Source organism: Mus caroli, unplaced genomic scaffold, assembly GCF_978045245.1.
Source record: "Mus caroli unplaced genomic scaffold, Mus_caroli_1 scaffold_15, whole genome shotgun sequence".
In the NCBI taxonomy this organism is placed as follows: domain Eukaryota; kingdom Metazoa; phylum Chordata; class Mammalia; order Rodentia; family Muridae; genus Mus; species Mus caroli.
Window position 1 is genome coordinate 55998613 of NW_028227270.1, and position 23445 is coordinate 56022057.

At 43.8% G+C, this 23445-nt stretch overlaps 1 protein-coding gene and 1 long non-coding RNA gene across 10 annotated transcripts in view; one reads left to right on the forward strand and one right to left on the reverse strand.

The window, feature by feature from the left end:
- Cdc14b (cell division cycle 14B) overlaps positions 1–23445 on the forward strand; it is an 85808-nt gene that overhangs the window by 3940 nt on the left and 58423 nt on the right. The gene's annotated exons all lie outside the window — the stretch shown is intronic.
- Positions 1318–23405, reverse strand: LOC147000923 (uncharacterized). Its single transcript, XR_015045415.1, has 3 exons — positions 22890–23405; positions 4381–4552; positions 1318–2823 (listed from the first exon to the last, which is right to left on the reverse strand). It is a non-coding gene; the product is annotated as an uncharacterized LOC147000923 (long non-coding RNA).

The following is a 23445-nucleotide window of genomic DNA, read 5'->3' on the forward strand; positions in this document are numbered from 1 at the left end:
AACTCTTTTACCCCAAAGACCCTTTTGTAAAAAATATTTTTCAACAGGGTTTCTCTGTGTAGCCCTGGGTATCCTGGAACTAGACCAGGCTGGCCTTCAGCTCACAGAGATGTGTCTGTCTCTGCCTCCTGAGTGCTGGGATTAAAGGTTTGTGCCACCAACAAACACCCAGCAATCCTTGATTTGTTTGTTTGTTTTTTTGTTTGTTTTTTGTTTGTGTTTTTGTTTTCTGAGACAGGGTTTCTCTGTGTAGCCCTGGCTGTCCTGGAACTCAGAAATCCGCCCGGGATTAAAGGCGTGCACCACCACAGCCTGGCAACCCTTGATATTTTTATAGCAGCCTGTTAAACATATAAATGAATTTCTGCCAACACCAGGGTCTTTTGACTGTGCGCTGCTTGTCCATTGTAGATGTTTGCATGATCACTCTTGTTCTTGACTAACTATAATTATGACTAGCCTCATTTCTTTGGGGTTTACTCCTATCAGAAGCAGACCTACTCAATAGGGGTAGAATTCCCACCCCAGTCCACTCAGCGTGCTTTGTTGTTACTGTTTTTTGTTTTGTTTTAAAATTGAACTGTATTTCTGATGTACCATGAAAACCAAATCTAAAGACTGTGAACTGTGCACCAAATGCCCTGAGATACTAAAAATGCCAGAGGCTGCTTCAGTTAGTTAAGGAACCAGGGAGAAAAGAGGACTTGAGTTTTTAGTGTGTTGAAGACTGTAAGACTCGGAATTGGGGGAAATCAGTGAGAAAAATCAAAGGACAAAGGAATTTTATCTTCCTATGAACTCTTTGGTGCCAGAGTTCCAAAGCTTTTTTCAATTATCAAATAATTAAAATAGAGCCTTCCTTAAACGAGCATGTAGAGGTTCCTTACTTTAGTCTTGTCTTTTCTCCGCTTTGATTCTCTTCTTTCTTTCCCTCCACCCCCCCCCTTTTTTTTTTTTCCCGAGACAGGGTTTCTCTGTAGCCCTGGCTGTCCTGGAACTCACTCTGTAGACCAGGCTGGCTTTGAACTCAGAAACCGCCTGCCACTGCCTCCCAAGTGCTGGGATTAAAGGCGTGCACCACTACCGCCCAGCTGGCTGACTGGGGACATTTTTAAGCAATTCAACACAGCTGCAAATCTGATCGTCTCAGAGTTGATACAGAACGTTTGATTTATTTCAGTATTTTATCTTTTAAGTTTCTAATTATTGAAGAAAATTAGTAAATAGTTACTATTGGCTGACTAAAGACTTTGTTTTTATTTTTTTATGCTTGTTTTTAGAGACAGAGTCTTTACTCATGGAGGTCAGTATACCTTGAAATTGATAGGTAGCCAAGTATGACTTTGAACTTGTGATCCTCATGCCTTCACCACCGTAGTGCTGTGATTACAGGCCTGGTTTACACAGTTCTGGCGATTAAGCCAAGAGCCTTCTACTAGGCAAGGGCTCTACTGACAGAGCTACATCCGAAGCCCCTGTTTTAAGTTTCTTTATTCTCCCTCCTTTTAAGTTTCCTAGGATCTACCATGGTTTAGTATATATCATAATAACTTACGGAAGAATCTCTAGTTGGGGTCATGCTAGTCTAGTCGTTTCCAAGCACTGGGCATCTTGTGGGCAGCACAGGCTCCTCAAACAAATGAGAGCAACCAAAGCAGCACCCCTCTCCTCTCTCTAGGACCTTTAAAATTCACAGCAGATGTCATTGGCTTGGGATGTTTATTCATTAATTCAAGAAGTGTTTATTGAATGCTTACTATGTAAAATCCTCTTGCATATTCATTGTTTGCCCTGTGGGAGTGTATTTTTCTGGATAGAAGAGGAAATACTGTGACACAGAACACAGAGGACAAAGTAAATCCATTTCCATTGCTCCTGTTGTAGCGGAGGAGAATCTCCTCGACATGTCCGTTTGTCTTTGCGCCTGCAATGTGCTTGTGCACTCTTACCTTTGTTGCATCCTGTGAACCCGTCTTGATTTCTCTGCTTCCTAGCTCTAATGCATCTTCTAGCTCTGGCAGTTCCATCACACACAACATAGGCAAGGAAGTTAAGCCTCAAATGTTATTTCTTTTATGGCTTTATAGTGGCCAGGCAAGTAGGTGAGGAGGAAGTGGTGCAGGACCAGCCCTAAAGCCAGGGAATCACCAGCCAGCGGTCATCGGCTATGTTCTGTGTTTATAAATGATATTGGAGAGAGCTGAGCCAAAACCACACTGAGAATTCCTAGGATGTAGGTAGACGGCACTGGTGCATGCTGATAACAGTTCTGGAAAAATTCTGATTGTGAGTTATAGGAAAGGTGCTTTGTGGGTGTGCAATTTTTAACATTTTAAATTATGTTAATTCTCTCTCTCTCTCTCTCTCTCTCTCCCCCCCCCCGTCCCCCGTATGTGTTTGTTTGTTTGGGAGTGGGTGGACGTATGCCAGTCAGAGGACAACTTGCAGGAATTATTTTTTCCCTTCCACTGTGTGAGTCCTAGGGTTTGAATTCAGGCGGTCAGGCTTGGCAGCAAGCACCTTTACTGATGTATCCATCTTCCCAGCCATGTGTGTGTTTTAAATAATTTCAAGTGGTTATCTAGAGATAATATGACCCTTCACTTTCCCACGAGGATGCCATCAAATGCTGGAGATTAGAGATTTGGGCAAATGGATGGTCTCTGTTTAATAAAGCTGTGACTGCCCAACTTTTCCTTTTTCCAACAGATACAACTGCTTCATAGTTGTACAAAAATTACGTGGCAGGTTTCACGTTTGCCAGCTCATCCCGCGCCCCCTAGGGAAGCAGGCATGTGGTGACGGTCTCTTGGTGAACAGCACCTGCAAATTGAATTTAGAACTGAGAAACTAGTGGATTTGGACAAATACACAACACAGATACAGTATGCAGGTCGTCCTCCATGTGTGCTGTTTCCCAAATTGACCACAAGCACGGGCCCAACTTTCGGACACGTCATTTATTCAACAGTACCCATTGAATACTATGCTCAGGTGCTAGAAATAAAGACCCGGGACCAGGACATCTCTGTTCTCCTGTATTTGTTTTTGTGTTGAGAAAACAGAACTTGGAAGGTGAGGGTGAGAGATAGGGGATGGCAATCGAGTGCTGTGCTTGAAATCTGCGGGGCAGGTTTTGAAGAGCGAGGTCTCAGGCTGAAGTACTCAGGAGGAACCCTTACTTGGTCTCTGCCAGTCACTTGGACTGATTGTTCACAACCTTCTGGAGCCCCGATTCTCCAGTGTGTCAAAGATGAAATAAAGGGGCATGCATGGCCTGGTCTCCAAATGCCTGGATTGAGGCTCCAGGGTTACCCAGGTAACAATGGTGGGGTGGCACCAGGTGACAGCAGTGGGGTGGAGGTCATTCTGCGTGAAGGCTCCTCTCAGCTGAGATGCACAGTCCCCTCTCCGTGCCTCAGCACTGAGGCAGTGAGTGCTGCTGTGCTGACAGCTCTCAGCTGCTACACTGCTGGCACAGGATGTGTCAGAGTCAGCTCTGAGGCCAGCCTTCAGAGACACCGAGTGCCCTTTAAAGACTTCAAAGAGCACCAGTACACCAAAGCTCCGATTTCGCATTGGAGCTGTTATCCTGGAGTGCTTATAGGTTGTTAGTTTAGTCATGTCTCAATGCTGAGGCTTCACTTCACTTGGGAACCACAGGTAGAAGGTTTTAGAAAGCAAAACAAGATACTGAGCCAGTGACCATTTTTTCACAATTGTTAATGGCAAGCATGATTGTGTCTTAGCATATCTCAGTAGACTTAGTATTCCACAGATAGCCACTCAATGGTTTGATCTGGGGTTGTTTACAGAGGTGAAGTGGGGGCCTTACAACAACAGACATGGACAACAGAGGCCCTTCCATTACTTTATCCGTAGCAGAGACATGTTATGTGCAAGGGTCAAAGCTGGAAATACATTTTTAAAAATTATTACGAACTAAATTTTTCCCTTTCCATTTATCTGTGTGTGAGTGCACATGCCCTGGGTATGTGTGAGCCTGTTATCTCCTACGTGGGAGACTCTCGTAGACCACTTCTGAGGTTTATCTGCTTAGCTATCTTCCCAGCCCCAAATTAATGTCTTTATTTTTATATTTATTTGTTTGAGGTAGGGTATTCCTATGTAGCCCTGATTGGCCTGGAGCTTATTACTAAGTGGACCAGGCTGTTTTCAGCAGACTCACAGAATTCCACTTGCCTCTGCCTCCCAAGTGCTGGAATTAAAGATGTACTTAGTTGCTATAATTTCCAATCCCGATAAACCCATATAAAAACACACACAATCCAATTATAAATATAAGCTATATGCTTAGATTGGGCAGATCTAGACACTACACTCACTTATTCCCCAGCTATAAGACCCTTTGCTACTTACTGTTTCTCCTGGCCATGTGGTTCAGGTCCATGGAGGCTTCCTCCTCTTCTTCTGTCCTCTCTCCTCCTCTCTTGCCTCTTCTCTCTTCTTCTGCCCCCACTCTCAAACCTCCTGAGAGGAAGGTTCACATGGGATCAACTGAGTATTCGATGGACTTCTCTTCTGGGGTAACCTCTCATGAGGAAGCAGAATTAACATCAGAATACAAACAACAGCAGGACAACCCACGACCGGTCTTTTATTATTTTGGCTAAGATTTAAAAATTAATGTTTGGGGAAGTTCACTTCAGTAAACAGTATTTTACCATAGCTACAGAATATTTTCACCTAAGTCAGTCCTCTAAGATGCTTTTTATTGGATTTTTTTTTTTTTTTTATTTTGGGAGCAAAGAACTGGACATACTGTTTATGTGAACATCTCAAAGCCATTTGTCACCTGGAAGGCACCTTTACCAGTTGCATAAGCAGGATCAAAAGGTGAAGAAAGTGTACGAGACATAGAGAATTGGAGTCTGTAGGAGCTAACCAGTCTTCTAACATGGTTTTTAAAAATCTCATGTTTAAAGCTTCCAAACTTGGTCATTTAGCTTCTGGTTGGTGTTTTGTTTGTTTGGTTTTTGTTTTGTTTGTTTGTTTGGTTGGTTGGTTGTTTGGTTTGGTTTTTCGAGACAAGGTTTCTCTGTGTAGTCCCAGCTGTCCTAGAACTCACTCTGTAAACCGGCTGGCCTCAAACTTAGAGATATGGCTGCCTCTGCCTCCCAAGTGCTGGGATTAAAGGCGTGCGCCACCACTGCCTGGCTGTTTGTTTTTAAATTAGTTTTTTTGTTTGGTTTGTTTTAAATTACTTTTTATGTGCATGAGTGTTTTGCCTGCATGTGTGTCTTGTGCCTGCTGAGGCCAGAAGTAGGTGTCAGATCCCCTGGACCACGAGGATCTGGATACGAAATGTTGTGGGGTGCTGGGAATGGAACCCGAGTCCTCTACCAGGAGCACTAAGTGCTCTCAAGCCCCTATGGTGTCTATTGGTTTTTGTTTGTTTGTTTTGTTTTTAGATGACCTGGCTTCAATATTATGCAGAGTTATTGTAGAAAAATGTTTCCAAAAAATAGAGTTGATTATAAAAACAAGGCAGGAGAGATGGCTTAGCAGTTAGGACTATATACTGTCCTTATATTTTCTATCTAAGATTTATTTATTTATTTATTTATTTATTTATTTATTTACTATATGTGAGTACACTGTAGCTGTCTTCAGACACACCAGAAGAGGGTGTCAGATCTCATTATGGATGGTTATGAGCCACCTTGTAGTTGTCAGGATTTGAACTCAGGACCTTCAGAAGAGCAGTCAGTGCTCTCAACTGCTGGCTGAGCCATCTTTCCATCCCTAGCTTTCAGCTTCTTATAACTTCAGCTCTAGGCGAATTCAGTGCCCTCTTGGCTTCGTTTAGAACCTGTACACATTTGATATGCACACATAGACACATACGTAATTAAAAATTAGAAATAAATCTTAAAAGCTGGGGCTGGTGAGATGGCTCAGTGGGTAAGAGCACCCGACTGCTCTTCCGAAGGTCCGCATGGTGGCTCACAACCATCCGTAACGAGATCTGGCGCCCTCCTCTGGAGTGTCTGAAGACAGCTACAGTGTACTTACATATATAATAAATAAATAAATAAATAAATAAATAAATAAATAAATAAAAATCTTAAAAGCTAATTTTAACCTTCCCAAAGTAGAATATATATATTCTAAAGATTTTAAACTTACATTTATTTAGTGTGTATGTTTGTATGTGTGTGTGTGTGTGTGAGAGAGAGAGAGAGAGAGAGAGAGAGAGAGAGAGAGTGTGTGTGTGTGTGTGTCTGTGTGTGTGTGTATATGAACAAGCATAGATGCTGGAGAATTTTTTTTGTTTGTTTGTTTGTTTCACAATGTGTGTCCCAGCTATTGAACTCAGTTTTTTGGGCTTGGTGGCAAGTTTCTACAAGTTATGCCATCTTGCTGGCCCATAAAGTCAAGGCTCTTGACGTGTGATACGTACAACTCATTTGGGCCCTGTTTTGTAGAGGTTTTATGCCCCGCCCCCCTTTAAAGCAACTTTTCAAGAATATTGCTCCATCAATGGTAGTCAGGTCCTTGACTCCTTTATGGTTCTCTCTGATACTTTTAAATAGTAAAATCTAATCTGAGCTGTGAGTCTGGGCTGTGTCTATTTCTGCTTGTCTTTGCTTTGGTTTGAGGTGACAGCAGCTCTGACTCTAGATCACCTTCTTCACAACTGAAGCTGAAACTGCCCTTCCTGTGAAAAGAGGAGTTTATCTCTGTATACCCGTTATACCAAATGTGATTTCCGGGTAGTTTTGTTACGAATGCTAAATGATGAATGTTTCGGTAGTACCAAATTTGTCTTTTAAAATTGAAGTACCTTTTAAAATGGTGCTTTCTGAAATAATATTTACAATTAACTGATATAAGAGTTATTCTTTTTAGTTTGTTTTGAGAGAGGATCTTTAAAATAATAGTTCTTTCTGTTTTCTAGACATTTCTGTGCCTACCTGGCAGGTTTATATAATTTTTTTATTCCGTGAAGCACAAGGGAAATTTCATGAAATGCTAGTCTCAATTGGGTCTCTGGGAAGGGCTCTTATGTTCTGTTTTGGATTCAGACAGGAAATCAAGCTGGGTGCTAGGGATGGGACCCAGGGCCTCTTGTATGATTGACAAGCTCTATCGAAAAACTACAGTCTTAGTCACTTTTTTAAAAAGTATTCTAATTTATTTTGATTTTCAAGTTATTCAAATAAGGGAGCCAGTGGTCCCAACCATGTTTCAATAATTATTCTCTCTCTCTCTCTCTCTCTCTCTCTCTCTCTCTCTCTCTCTCTCTCTCTCTCTCTCTCTCTTTGTGTGTGTATAAGTGTTTTGCCTGCATGGAAGTGCACTCTTATGTATTCGATAGCCTGAGAAAGGCCATCAGATCCTCTCAGTTGGAGTTACAGATGGTTGTGAGCCACCACGTGGATGCTGGGAATGGAACATGGGTCTCTGCAAGGGCAGCAGGTGATCTTGAGCACTGAGCCTTGCTCTAGGACTGTCCAGTTCTTCCTAGTTCTCAGCATCATTTATACGCCAGAGGAGCAGTTCCCCTTAGAGGGTGCATTGTTCACCAGTCAGAAGATTTAGTCCCTCTGTCTGGAAAGCAGAGGAAAGCTGTGCTGGAATTAATTCTAGACCAGCATCACACATGACTCCATGACTTCCCAGGTTAGTTCACTTTTATCCCATTAAAATTCTGTTGGCAGCCTGCTTTTCACAAAAGCAAAACATCTTGTTCCTGATGTCACTGGAATTTGTTGTTCCTTCAGGTTCTCATTTGAAAGTGAAATTACTCTCAGCTCTGCTGTGCAGTTTACAACATTGATCTCTTTATACCCAATCCATAATGCTTTAGCATCGTTTACGAATTTCGAATTCTGCAAAGCTCTCTATTTTAGGACCATCTCTGCTGAATCATTCTCTGAGTTTTGTTCTTCTGTATGAATTATTCTATGGAATTAATTAAAATATCTATTCAGTAAGGATTTATCACACAATTGCTATGAGCAAGAAATTGTACCAAGAATTTATTCCTGAGGGAGGGGGCAGAGGACTGGAAGATTTATAATATTGTGTCCCTATCTCTAAACAGGGAGAACAGTAGATTTTTAGTCATCTCAGAGAAGACAGCTAACGAGGACTTAACCACGTGGCTGTTCTCTTTAAAGTATCAGTTTGAGATAGTTTTATGTTTGAAGTGTCATTTGACAGTTCCTGCATGATTTCAGTTACTTTCCCCAGTGTTTGTCGGAAAGGATCCATTTTAATGGTGTATCTTTGTGTGTCTCTCTGTGTGATGTTTTATGTTTGTTTTGTTTTGTTTTTTAATTCTATGTTTTACCTTTGTTCTGTTTGGACACAAACAAGAGTCATCTGGAAATAGGGAATCTTAATTGAGGAATGTCTTTTATCAGATTTGCCCGTGGGCATGACTGTGGGACTTCTGGGTTAATGATAGATGTAGAAGTCTCCCTTATCACAGAACATGGAGCAGAAAATTAGCCATCCTAGTGAAGACAGGTAACAAGGACTCAACTGTGTGGCTTCAGATCCCACCACCAGGTTCCTGCTTGAGTTCCCTTGGTGATAGACTATTACCTGGAAATGAAAGATGAAATAAGCCCCTCTCTACCCCAAGTTGCTTGTGGTAGAAGCCACCGAATATTTAGTTGCTAAATATTTCAGTAGCTACATTAGGTGTGTAAGCTGAACTGAAAAGCACCCCAGCTTTCACATTCTTTTAGGGTGCTGAGGGAGAAATGCTTTGACAAGGATGTCTAATGTAATTTAAAATTATGTTCTTAACTCTATGAAAGATGTTCTCAAACTGCATTTGGAATTAATTGTTGAAATAATAAGTAGCTTGTTGGAAGTGCCTCACACATGAGACTGAAACATCCTAACGTGCGTTTCTTCCCCTTTTGGTATTAAAATATCAGCAATGCTTAGTTTATAAAGGTAATGTGTTCTTGTTTTATTTATTTTTTTTTTCTTTTTTTTTTTTTTGGACTCGGAAAAGGCCTAAAGCACAAATTCAGTCAAGACACATTTGGATACATTGGATACAAAGTTGCATCCTTGCCTTGGCTGCAGGGAGAACTGCAACAGTCTCAGGAAGAGAGCTGGGAAAGGTGTGGCTGGTGCTGCCTTTGCTGCCTGCAAAGGGAGGACACTTGGCAGTGGATGCCTTGGGATGATGGGATACCTAAAGTTTGAACTGAGATTTTTAGAGTTTCCTTCCTTCCTCCCTTCCCTTCTCCTTTCCTTCCTCCCTTCCTTTCTTCCTTCCTAATTAAAAAGTTTTTTTTGAGACCGGCTGGCTTGGAATCTGCTTTGTAGACCAGGCTAGTCTCATATTCACAGATCTGCCTGCCTCTTATTCCTGAGTGCTGGGATTAAAGGTGTTTGCCACCACACCCAGTTATATTACTTTTATTTAGATTGAGCACCTGCACACATGCAGGGGACAGTTATATCCTACTGTGAGGGTCTTGGGGGATCAAACTCAGGCTATCAGCCTTGGCAGCAGAATACGGACTTTTCTTATTTTCTCTGTAGAGCAGGAACTGACTTTATTTGTTTATTTGAGCACTTCATTCATTTAATTTTTGAGGCAGGTTTCAAGTGGCCAGGCTAGCTACGATTTTACTAGATAGTCAAGGATGTTCTTGAACTTCTGATCCTTCTGCCTCTATCTGGGTGCTGGGATTTCAGATGTATTTCCCCAAGAATTTTTCCTTAATTAATACATTTTGATAGTTTCCAAAATGAAGATGTCCAGGGGTTGCAGGCATATATATATATATATATATATATATATTTTTTTTTTTTTTCGAGACAGGGTTTCTCTGTATATCCCTGGCTGTCCTGGAACTCACTTTGTAGACCAGGCTGGCCTCAAACTCAGAAATCCGCATGCCTCTGCCTCCCAAGTGCTGGGATTAAAGGTGTGCGCCACCACTGCCCGGCTCTTAAAATTTTTTAATTGAAGTTTTAAGAACTCCTACTTCGAATGATATGAGGGCCCAAGCCCTTGAGCAGAAATGACTGGAAGATGCTGTATCGCCAATGGGGTGCTGCCCACCCCATTGTGAGTGAACTTATGAATATGGCAACCTGGAACACATAAGCACAGCCTGCCAGCAGCTGAAATAGGTTGGAGAATGTCCTTTCCAGGTGCCTCAGTTGGCCAAATCTCTTTCAGGCACCTCAGCTAGTTTCTTCTGCCAGACCGCTTATCTGGTTTCAGTCTTAGCAGCTTTGTTTGTATGAGAATCTTTGCAGTTTGGCTTCATTTTGTCTGAGAGGGACTCTTCAGCCTTTCTTTATTCTTGCAGAGAGGGGCCTAGTGAATATGATCAGTTTCAGGGACTTCCTAGGTTATTTGTTTGTTGTTATCATTGTTTTGAGACAAGGTTTCTCTGGAACTCGCTCTATATAGGCAAGTCTGGCTTTGAATTCAGAGATCTGCCTGCCTCTGCCTTCAGAGTGCTGGTATTAAAGGCGAGAGCGTCACCATCTGCCGACCTTTTAGCTTCCTGTTTTTAAAAGCTTCCCTGCAGGATCTGATGTTTCAGTATGGGAGGAAACTGTTACACAACAGTGCATCCAGGGGAAGGAGGGAAGGGGGGGGGGACGACCAATCTGCAGATTCTAGTCATCTGGGGCTGAAGAATCAGCTGTCATTAACAAGAAACCAGAGCCTCTGAAGTGAAACATTTGGCTTTTGGAACAATTAATGCTGGTGAGCCAGGCTGAAGAATCAGCTGTGATTAATGAAAGCATCAGGTCTGAGACTCATGAAGTCTTCTGCGAGGTGAGGTGCCTAAAGAGTCAAGGTCAAGACCTGTAGGCAATAAGGACTTGTGTGGCTTTAGGGTTCTGTTGGCAGTTGTGTGAGGAGCATCCAGAAGGCCGACAGGCAGGCAGATCCTGACTGTGGTGAATGTGTTAAGACTGGAAGAATCAAACCATTGCCAAGGTGCAATGCCAGGAATGGATCTCCATGGAGACTCAGCGGATTCAGAGTCAAGTTCCATTTCCAGGAACTCATTGTTCTCAACTAAATGGAGCGTGTCTGAGGGTCTGAAGCCAACTCTAAGTCTGTTTTCTAACAAGCTAGGTAACAACTGTTAGGAATTCTTGAGACTACTGTAAGATAGACACCGCCCCCCCCCCCATGTTTAACCGCTCAGGACTTTGATGGGCTGTGTGTGATAGCCTTGTATGAAGTCATATAGCTAGCAAGGAGGGAAGTCATGGGTTACAGGATGCGATTTAGTAATTACCCAAAGCCTTCGACTGGAACCTTTTGGTTGCAGTCTCTTACTGACCAAAGCCTTGCACTGTACCTTGTTTCTTCAGAAGAATTCTTTTTTTGGTTTTTCGAGACAGGGTTTCTCTGTGTAGCCCTGGCTGTCCTGGAACTCACTCTGTAGACCAGGCTGGCCTTGAACTCAGAAATCTGCCTGCCTCTGCCTCCCAAGTGCTGGGATTAAAGGTGTGCACCACCACTGCCCGGCTCATTCTTTTTTAGTACAGGGAAAACAAACTTGTTACTGCTCACCCTGTCAGATGTGTAATTGAACAAAGCTGAATCTTTTTCCTGGGATCCAGAGTTAGAGATGTTCCTTTCCTTAGCCTACTGAATATTGGTTGGCAACATTGGAATTTAGTGGACTAGTTAGTTCCTCTCATCTTACCTAGCCCTTTAAACCCGGTCCCTGAACTAAGGGTGTAGTTACTATTCTGGGTTCTTAACACACTAATGTGTGTCAGCGTTCTAGTCACACTTGATGGTACTGCCTCGAGAACCATTGAAAAAGATAAAATCATCCCTAGTCATTTAGAAATATTTGCCTTTTTCAGAGACAAGTTTGGGAGCAACAGTGGGGACAAAGGTGGCAAGTTACGGAGCCTCAACAACTTGGTATCTGAACAAAGAGGGCCGTGGAGGGCTCAGTGGTAGAGCACTTGCTTAGCATGCACAAGGCTCTAGGTTCAATCCCAGTACCATATACATAAAATTTTCATGTTTGCTCTTTTAAAAATTAATTACACTTATTTGTTGTTGATCCCTGTGTTATGTCATACCATAAACCCTGAGGCCTGATATTTTCTGATGTCACTCGGGCATTGCTGGGTATCACAACTCAGGTGTCAAGGTGTTTCAGGTGGGCTACCCCCATATTGTCATAACAGCTTGAGAAATATATAGAGAACGTTTGTTTGCTTGAGATCGGGTTTCTTTGTGTAGCCCAGGCTGACCTGGAACTCTGATCTGCCTGCCTCTGCCTCCCAAGTGCTGGGATTAAAGGCGTGCGCCACCACTGCCCACAACAAGAGCTTTTTGCCCTCAAAAAAAAAAAAAAAAATCAAAGCATGCACAGCTTGTCTTAAGAGACCTTGGCTTCCAACTTCCCGTGGAGCTGATGCCAGGCCTGTGCAGCACAGAGAGCACAGAGGCTGTGGCAGGGAGCTAAATGACACTACAGGGAAATCAGCTGTAATTAAGTGACCTGTAAGTAAAGGTGTGGATGCCTGGCAGAGCAGGCATCCAGATTGATGAATACAGGGCTATTGGTGGGCACCCCACCGGCTCCCTTCTGTTTTCACTCTGCTGGGCAGCAGAGCTTGTGTGTGTGTGGGGGGGGGGCGAAGCTCACTTTTATGGATTTTGTTGCTCCTAACCCACCTTGTCCTCTTAAACAAATAAAATCTTGCACACCATCTCATCCAAAATAGGCAGTTTGGTGTGGAATTCAGTTCCCTGAGCTGCTTAATTACTTCCCACCAGGCATTCACAGAAGTCATGCTGAGCTGCAATAATGAGAAATGAGCTGAGGGCAGTGGCAGTCAGTAATGCTTGCCCAGCACGCACAAAGCCTTGCATTCTATCCTTAGCCCTGCCAAGGTGATGCATGCCTTTACTCAGTGCTGGGAAGGGAGAGACTGGAACAGAGAGGCTTTTCCTCAGTCCTCGATGTTTCTGCACATGTCCCACCCCTGAGTCAGTTCTAACTGCGTAGACTGGTTCTGTGGGGTCAGAGCTTGGAATTACCCAGATGCCACAGCCAAATGACATTGTCTCTCTTGATGCTCTCTGCTGTCACTTTATTTGTTAGGTTCAGGGTCTGGGGCAGCCCAGAGAAATCAGCCTTGGCCACCTGTTCTTAGTAGGCCAGTCAAATGAGGCATGAATTTATTTAATGTGGCCACATTGAGAAGAGGAATGAATAAAGAGATCCAGTGCCCATCCCAAGTTGTAGGGTTCTGGTGGGGAATTTAGGTTTAAATAGGCGTCGGAGCTTGCCATAGCTGTGCACATCTTTAGTTCCAGCACCCGGGAGACAGAAGCAGGTGTATCTATGTGAGTTCCAGGCCAGCCTGGTCTATGTACCAACTTCTACTAAGTCAGCCAGGGCTACATAGTAAGACAAGGTATGCTCTAACTAGGCAAGACTGGCTGAGGTATGGCCCTACCCATCATTGGCTAGGCTCCAGAGTTTCCCAAAAGGCAGTTTGGTTATCAGAAGGTTGCTCCTGGCTGTTACCAGACTTCAGTGTTTCCCTTTCTCTCAACTTGGAATTTCTGAGGAAATCCCAATCTCTTGGAGTATATAGTCTGATAGCCAAAGGGAGGGGCACAAGGTCTCTAGACTATTTCCATTCCTGCCAAGATTGTGACACTCCCTGTGGTGAGGTGGGGATGACTGCTGGACGCCTAGAGTCTAGTGCTTAGGTAGGACGGACTCTGTTAGGGTTTCCCTTTGTTCTGCTTAGCTTGTCTTTCCTTCAGGTGATTTAACTGGTGACGATGAGTGCCTGGTGTGTGTGTGCCAGGTGGTTTCGAATAAGTCTGGCCCCCATCGGTTCACGTGTCAGGATGCTTGGCTCCTAGGGAGTGGCATTATTAGGAGGTGTGGCCTTGTTGAAGGACGCGTGTCACTGTGGGGGAGGGCTTTGAGGTCTCATATAAACTCAAGCTACGTCCATGCTCCTCCTGGCTGCCTGAAAATTAGTTTACTTCTGCTGCTTTTGGATCAAGGTGTAGAACTTGCTCCTCCAGCACCGTGTCTGCCAGCACACGGCCATGCTTCCTGCCGTGCTTGGTAATGGTGGACTGAACCTCTGAAACTAAGACAGCCCCAGTTAAATGGTTTTCTTGTGTTTGTGTTTGTTTTATTTTATGAGTTGCCTTGGTCATGGTGTCTCTTCGTAGCAATGGAAATCCTAAGACATAGAGTATGTCTAAGGCTAAGAGGCTTAGTGCTGGGAAGTCAAGACCCAGGCCACTCAGGCATCCACAGTGGAGGGAAGCCTATCTCCTAGTATTTGCTTTGCTGACCAGGGAGGCTGTGGGTCTCTCACTTCTCAGCAGTTATAAGTTAGAACTGAGAGACCTATTGCCTATAAGCCTGCTGCCATGCATGAGAGCTGCCAAGAAGCAGAGTACGCACAGACACCATCTCTGCAGAGGGCCGTGTTGGACAGTTTCAGAAGTGGAGCTCTGAGGAGCCAAGCTAGTATAGATGGAGCCATATGGTATGTCATCAGCAGAGCCACTCTGTCTCCTTATTCTTAATCTACTTTACCTTTTAAATAGTAAATAGATAGATAAATAAATGTGGTTAGCATGTCAGGAAGGAACAGATAGTCCTCCTAAGAAAACATAATTTAGAAGCAGTCGGCATGAAGCATGAACCAGTCCTGGCTAAGTCCCTACCCACCACTGCCCAGAGAACAGTTGGCTTCTGTACTCTTTCCTTTGTGAGACCTCAGCACCGCAGTTCCTACTTTTTAAATTTTACTAGTACTACTACTACTATTTTGAGCAAACAGTTTTGACTGAAAATAGGTAAAAAATATTATTTTTGTTACTTTATTTTGAGACAGGTCTCTATTTTGTAGCTCTGGCTGTCCTGGAACCAGAATGATCTCAAACTCAAGAGAGATCCACCTGCCCCTGCCTCCCAAGTCCTGGGATTAAGGGTATACACCACCACCACATCTGGCAGATAAAAATGCTATTTGAAATACCTTAAATTCCCATGTTTTCTGGTGAATCTTTGTTATCAGGGTCTCTGTAGCCTAGGCTAGCTTTGGACTTCAGCTGAGGATAACCCTAACCTTCTGATCATCCTACCGCTGCTGTCCACAGTGCTGGGATTACAGATTTATATCCCACACCAGTGTTAGGCAGTTCTGGGGAGCCAGCCAGTCTCTGAATTCCTGCGTCCCAAGCTCATTATCATCATCATCCTCTTCTTCCTCCTCTTCCTCCTCTTCTTCCTCCCCCTCCTCCTCCTCTTCCTCTTCTTCTCCTTCTTCTTCTTCCTTATCTTCTTTTTTTCTTCTTTGAGACAGGGTCTCTCTGTGTAGCCCTGGCTGTCCTGGAACTCTGTAGACCAGGCTGGCCTCAAACTCAGAAATCTGCCTGCCTCTGCCTCACCACTGCTGGGCCCAAGCTTATTTTCTTTTCTAGTTCTAGGTTGCAATATAATTATTTATGATCTTAAGGTAATTATGTTAAGATTACCATTCATTGTGTTTCAAGTCCAAAGAAGTCAAGATTCTTTTATTTTTTTCAATTTAATTTTTAAGTTTGTGTGTGTGTGTGTTTGGTATTCCCATATTCATGTGGGTACCCTTGGAGGCCAGGAAAGGACATTAGATCCCCTGGACCTGGGATTACAAGTGGTCATGTCCCACCTGAGGTGGGTGCTGGGAACAAACTCAGTTCCTCTTCAAGAGCAGTACAGCTCTTAACTGCTGCACTGTCTCTCCAGCACCTGAGATGCTTTCTTCAGCTACCTATTCAGCTCTGGCTCCTTAAATTATAAAGTACAGCTTATATACAATCAAATGTGTAGTTTGAGTTTATCAAGTGTATGAACCACTGCTCTGAACCTTCTTTCCGTGGGGTTTCTTGTCTCATACCCACTCCATGAACAAGTCAATTTGTGTCTGGGCCAGTTTTGCCTCAACTTGAACTTTTGTGTACAGAATCCTGAAGTGTGAACTTCTCTGCTTGAGGTCAGAGATGCAGGTGTTGGTCTGAGCATCATGCACTTGCTCTCTTTGGTTGGTGTTCCACTGGGGAGTCTGCTCATTGACTGATGGTCTCTAGTTGTTACTGGTTGCTTCTAGGTGTTGTCTTGGAGGGAAAGTTAACTTGGAAGAAATTGCCAACCATTTTTGTTGGGGTTTTGTGTATTTCTGTGTGTGCACATGTGTATAGCTGAGCCTGCAGGTGGGTGAAGAAGCCAGGGTCAATGTTGGGCGTCTATTTCTTGACTCACGGGCAGTTTCCACCTGCCCCCCCCCCCCCACACACACACACACTAGCATATGGGGTTCTAATGTATAGCGGCTTCTTTTCTGTGTCTCCCTTTTTGTTAGGAGTAGGAGGGGTGAGGTTAGGTTCGAGAGTGTTATGTTTGCCTCTCTGTTGCTATGGTAACACCACTGACTAAAAGAAACTTGGGGAGCAAAGGGTTTATTTCACTTACAGGTCACATCTAGGACGACCTAGGGCAAGAGCTGAAATAGGAACTGAAACAGAGAGGCAGGGGGTGGGGGGTGGAGGGGGGGAGACTCAGACTTGCTTCATGGAGGGGCTTGCCCAGCTAACCTTTTTATACAGATAAGGGATGGCACCACCCACAGTGGGCTGACTCTTCCACATTTATTAGCAATTTTTAAAAAAAATGTCTCAAACATCACAGGCCAGTCTGATTGGGACAGTTCTTCAGTTGAGGTTTCTCTACCCTAGTGACTCAGAAAGGCACAGAATTGAACTGTCCTTCTGGCAAAAGGGACTTGGAGGAATGAAGTAAAACTAAGCCAGTCTAGGAAAAACAAAGGATGTTCTTTTAAGGTCTTCTAAGGTGTGTGTGTGTGTGTGTGTGTGTGTGTGTGTGTGTGGTGTGCTGTGCCCTGAGGAGTAAGTGAATCCAAGGTCAGTTGCCAGTATCAAGTTAAGTTAAGAAACACTGTGTTCTTTGCAATTTAGGCAGGTGTTTGGAAAGTCCCAAGGACATTGTTGGATAAGGGGCTTCTTAAAATTCCACAGAATAATGAGCCTCATTAGTGTATGACTTATGGGACATGGCCATAGTCAGTCAGCTTTAGGTCTGCATGTGTTCTTTCCCTGCCTGCAGTTTTTCTTGGAGGCCTTTATTACTTCAAGTCTTGTTTGCAGGAGGGTCAGGCTTCCACTTTGCCACTTTTCTGTGTTAGTGGACATTAATATTATTTTGTGGTTCTTAGGAGTATAGGCATATGCTCATGGCTCTTTCTTTCCCAACAAGCAGACGTAGTCTTTCTAATCTTAGCCATTCTAGCAGACGGACCCTGCTGCTTCCCTGTGATTTAATCTGCATTACTCTGACTTTGCATACTTCTTTTTCATGAGCTACAGGCCATTTAGTTTCTTTTGTTAACTATCTTCAAGTCTTTTGTTCCAGTTTCCATTTTAAAAAATATAATGCTGATGTATTAATCTATGTGCGCCACAGAAGAAAAACACCACAGTACTACTGTAATAGTGTTTTTTAAATCACTCTGAATTTTTCTAAAGGAAAATTATCAGAATGGACTAGAATTGTGACTTGTCCAAATTGTTGTTTTGAGAGACTTTAAACATAGGAGATAAAGTATAATTAAGACCTTGCTTCTGATAAAGAAAGGCTCAGCTTTCTATTCTGTGGGTGCAAACTCATATAGAGCTGGTGACTGAATGTGGGGGTTGGCTAATAGTAAAACGTTTCTAAAATGTGCAGCGAGTGAATATTGTAGTCTTTGCTTGTGTTGCTGCCTGTGTGGCTTCACTGCACCCTTTGGTTCTGAACTTGCAGTGGGACAGAATTGACACCTAAAACTTACGCCGTTTATACTACATATTTATGTAAAATAGCATGTGTTCTTAGCACCAGTGACTATAAAATCAAAATGTTAGTGAACTCCGAAGAACTCTTTCAGATGCTTTGTGTCCTGTAATATCAGATTATTTGCCCCCAAATCCTTTTCTGTTTGTTTGAAGACAGGGTTTCTCTGTGTTAAGCTCTGTTCTGGAACTCTCTTTGCAGACCCAGGTTTAAAGGTGTTCACCAGTATCACCCTCGCCAACAGTTTATTCACGTGAATGTAAAGAAGCACATCCGCCTTATTAATATGCGCATCCGCCTTATTAATATGTAACTCGGGTTTAGTCTTCAATAGTGAAATTTACATGTATGGCAAAGAATTGCTTAAAATTACTTTTCTTCCACATTTACCAGTACATACTTGATTTGCACGCTTATTTTGCACACCCATGTTTAACCTAATTTTTTATTTATTTATTTATTTATTTATTTATTTATTATATGTAAGTACACTGTAGCTGTCTTCAGACACACCAGAAGAGGGAGTCAGATCTCATTACAGATGGTTGTGAGCCACCATGTGGTTGCTGGGATTTGAACTCTGGACCTTCAGAAGAGCAGTCGGGTGCTCTTTACCCACTGAGCCATCTCACCAGCCCCTAATTTTTTAACATAAAAAATTCTGTGGGCAAAGTGGTTTCCTGTAAGAAAGTTTAAGAGGGTCTGAAGGTCAAAATGTTCCTTCAGGCAAGTCTTTATTTTGAAATGAGGTAAATATTGACATCCATCTTCCCCCCTCCCCCGAAGTTATTACTTAAATAGAAAAATAAGACGCTGTTCAAGTTTCTGGCTTATAACCGTAGATGAGCGTCCATCTGCCTAAAGTGCCCTGCCCTAAAGTGTCTCTTCTGTGACTTCTCCCTGGGTCAGCTCTGACAGTTGTGCCTGATGGCCATGTGACCTGCCTGCGGTAAAATCTGACCACACCCTCCTGCCCTACTATTCTGTCCGACTGAGTCAGTGGCCTCAGACTCGAGGATCCACCAGACTCTGCCTCCCCAGTGCCAGGAATGAAGGTGTGCGTCATCACTGCTAGATTTTTATTGCTGTGCCATGACCAAAAGCAACTTGGAGAAAAAGGTTTATTTTAGCTTAAAACTTACAGGTCAAAGTCTTATCACTGAGGGAAGCCAGGCCAGGAACCTGGAGGCAGGAACTGAAGCAGAGACCGTGGAGGAGCTCTGCTTACCAGCTGGTGCTCATTGGTCACTCAGCCTGCTCTCTTGTTAACTGAGAACCATCTGCCATAGGCAGCTCCTCTGTTGAGATTCTCTTTCCAGATAAGTCTATGTTTATATCAGTTATGACCATGCCCAGCTTTTAAAACTTTTGTTGTTAACATTCTTTTCTGAGCCGGGCATGGTGGCCCACGCCTTTAATCCCAGGACTCAGCAGGCAGAGGCAGGCGGATTTCTGAGTTCGAGGCCAGCCTGGTCTACAAAGTGAGTTCCAGGACAGCCAGGGCTATACAGAGAAACCCTGTCTCGAAAAACCAAAAAAACAGAACAAAACAAAACAAAACATTCTTTTCTGAAAAATCATGATAAAGGCAGCTTAATAATACGCTTACCCTTGCTCTGGTTGTACTGAAAGTCAATTTTCAATCAGAAGATCTGCAAAGCTGTCAGTTACTAAACAAATCTTTTTCAGCAAGCAGGTACAAAAGAGGGAGTGAACTCAGAGAACAGGTTCACTTTGTGCAGACTCTGATATTTCACATAAGACTGTTGTTATTCTTGGGATTGGTACCACTCAACAAGAGTTGGGAGGGGACTGGTAACCAGGTTGAAGTCTCAAACATGCTACCTGAAACAATAGTCTTGCTAGATTCTGTGTGAGTGTTTGTGTGTGTTTGTGTGTGTGTGTGTCTGTGTGTGTCTGTGTTGGTAATGGAGCCCTTGGCCTTTACTGAAGAGCAGCAGCACTGGGCTATACTTTTGCCGAATACTAAGGTCTTGTTTGTTTCTGAGACAAGGTCTTGTCTGACCTCAAAGTTTATGTGGCCCAGTATGTCCTTGAACTCCTGTTCCTCCTGATTCCACTTAAATGCTGAGATTGCAGGTGTAGGACACCATGCTTGACAATTTTCTATGGTGCTGGGGCTCAAACTCAGGCGTTTTGCTCAGGCAAACAGCATCTCACTAAGCTACATCTCCAGCTGACACTGGGATATGAACTGGAATTTTTCACAGAGCCGGAATGCATGTGCCACATGTTGGATAGACCCAGTGAAGCTTCAGGGCCCCTTGTTTAAAAGATAAAAGATCGGGGAAGTCAATGTTTTTTCTATCAGTCAGTGGTCATAAACTTCAGAAGTCACACAGCAGGGCTGAAGGAGGGGACAGCAAGAACTTAGAGGTAGCAACTGGCTAGAGGCACAGAGGCATTGTCCATTGAGAGTGAGTGGCTGAGCTTTGGCTGGGTCTGTATGGGGAGATCTTAGTCAGTGGAAGAGTTGCTGCTGCATATACTATACTGAACAGGGGAGCTGAGCACACACAGGCTGACAGGGAAAGAAGGCTTCCTTTCTACCCAGAGGGATATGTTTTCCCATGGTGAACGAATTCCGAGATGTTCTTACTAAGTCCACGTCTGTCCGGGTGTGGCTCCCTGGCAGAGCCCTCACTTGACAGTGCTTGCAACTGTTGGTTGCAAGTTAACTGGTTCAGTTCTCAGGCCTGAAGAAACCAGAAATTTGCAAAACCCAGGACTTTTTGTTGTTGCTAGAGATAGAATCTAGATGAGTTCTCTGTATACCCCCAAGCCCTAAAGACTCGGGTGAGGGTGGCACACGCCTTTAATTCCAGTACTTGGGTTACATATTATCTATTCAAAATGGCAAGATTTTGAAAACTAAGCTTGCAGGGTAATGTTTATTCAAAGCTAAATTCGTATTGAGATGTGAAGCACTTCATGAGGCTGCCTGAGGAGGGCCCTCTCCACACACTGAAAGGTGTGCACTCTCTATTCTTTGGAAATTCCAAGATTTTGACTTTTGTTTCCTTGCTTGCTTTGCTCAATCCTGAGGCTGGGTGTAGAGGCACACCTTTAATTCCAACACTCATGGAGGCAGAGGCAGGCGGATTTCTGAATTCAAGGCCAGCCTGGTTTACAAAGTGAGTTCCAGGACAGCCAGGGCTATACAGAGAAACCCTGTCTCGGGGGAAAAAAAAAGATTGTGTGAATCTGTGTGTGTTGTGGGGTCAGAGGATGACTCAGGAATTCATTCTGTCCTTCCACAGTGTGGATCCCAGGAATTGAACTCAAGTTGTTAGGCTTAATAGCAAATGCCTTAAGCCATTGAGACATCCTGCTACCCTGCTTCTTTTAGTTTGTAAAAAAAAGTTTTGTTTTGTTTTTAAATCCTGAGGCTGGGTGTAGAGGCACACCTTTAATTCCAACACTCATGGAGGCAAAGCCAGGCTGATCTGTGTTAAAGGCTAGCCTGACCTACATGTTAAGTTCCAGGACAGCCAGGGGGACATAGAGAGACACTGTCTCAAAAACAAAACAAAAATAACCAAAACAAAGCAAGCAAGGAAACAAAAGTCAAAATCTTGGAATTTCCAAAGAATAGAGAGTGCACACCTTTCAGTGTGTGGAGAGGGCCCTCCTCAGGCAGCCTCATGAAGTGCTTCACATCTCAATACGAATTTAGCTTTGAATAAACATTACCCTGCAAGCTTAGTTTTCAAAATCTTGCCATTTTGAATAGATAATATGTAACCCAAAGTTCAAAAGCTATAAAAAGGCATAAATCTTTCTTACTCTCCTTTGTTTCATGCTGGGTCATCTGCTCTAAAAATGCCCAGTGCTTAACAATTTTCTGACTTAGGCGTCAGTAGTTGCACGTACACATGTTTTAAGGCACACATGGAAGGAATCTCCACGGGTAGGGGTGCTTGCATGAAGGCCTTGATGACTTTAGGTTGATCACTGGAACTCACAAGGTGGCAGGAGAGAAAGGACCTCAAAGAGTGGTCCTCTGACTGCCACACACACATAATAATGAAAAGAAAAGAAAAGAAAAGAAAAGGAAAGGAAAAAAACCCTCAAACTTTAAAATGGCATTTCTGTAATTTTTGTAATAATATAATTGAAACTGGGTCTGCTTGGTGAATTTAGAATATTCTTGACTTGCTTATTGTTTATTACCGTGAAAACTAAGGAATGTATCGCTGGGCGTGGTGGTGCACGCCTTTAATCCCAGCATTTGGGAGGCAGAGGCAGGAGGATTTCTGAGTTTGAGGCCAGCCTGGTCTACAGAGTGAGTTCCAGGACAGCCAGAGCTACAGGTACAAGTATAGAGAGAATCCCTGCCCCATACTGACTGCTGTGTGTGTATGTGTGTGTGTGTGTGTGTGTGTGTGTGTGAGAGAGAGAGAGAGAGAGAGAGAGAGAGAGAGATCATGATCTCAGTCTGATACATCTGAGATTCTAGAATAAGGTTAAGAAATATGCAGGTCTTTGGGGATCACAAATAATGTGCCATTTTTAGGGGAACTTGCCGTTTTCATTTTCTTTCAAGGGACTTTCATTGGCGCTTTTCTGTAGAAAGTTTGGGAAAACTTGGGGAGGAAATAAAGATCTACAGACTCAGCACCATATGATACTCAACAAAAGTGGGGTCAACTCCATCCCAACCTGTGTGTTAACTTGTTCCCTTGAGATTAAGAGCATAGACTGAAAACTGTGAATGGATGCTAGAAAGCACATCAATTATTTTGCTTTTAGACCATCCCCATACCTTTAACATAGCAAATGACCGGAGTGTTACATTTATTTTTAATTAAAAATTTGCGCACCCTACCCGCACTGTGTGGGGAGGTCAGAGGATAACTTTGTAGAGTGATTTCCGGGCATTAAACTCTGGTCCTCAGGCTTACAACATTGAAGGGCGAGTACTTTTACCCAGTAAGTTATCTTAGCCTCCTCTCACCGTAGCTTAGAGTTGGCCATGAGTTTTCTTTAGGGGAGACTGACCTTGAACTCTTGATCTTCCTTCCTCATTCTGCCTCCAAGTACTGGATTATGTTCATGTCCAACTCCAGCAGAGTCACCTGGCAGTTTCAAAACTCTGGTGCAAGAGCCCAGCAGCAGGCCTGTCTGATTTGAGCTGTGACACTCCGTTGCTTGGGTCGGGGAGTGCCCCCTGGTGGCAGGCAGCGGCGGTGGGCGGGAGACCGAGTTTGTGGCGAAGGTTGCGCCGCCCTGGCCCCTAAATCCTTTATCTCGCGTGCCTGGGTCGTACCGGCTAGCCGGTTTTGAGCTGGCCCAGTGTACCCAAAGCTAGCTGAGTCGCTCCCTTTGCAAGACATCTGGTCTCTGGCCGCGCGTGCCTGTGTGTCTGGTTTCTTCCTTTGCAGGACACTTGGACCTAGTTGCGTGTGCTCGTGGGCCAGGTCTCTTTCCTTCTCTCTTTCTCCCTCTGCAGGGCAGCTGACCTCTGGTCGCGCCTGCCCGTGGGCCTGGCCCCTTTTGCAGGACACTGGCCCCTGGCTGCCCCAGGGACGTCCTAGAGTTTGGACTTCCGGGGTTG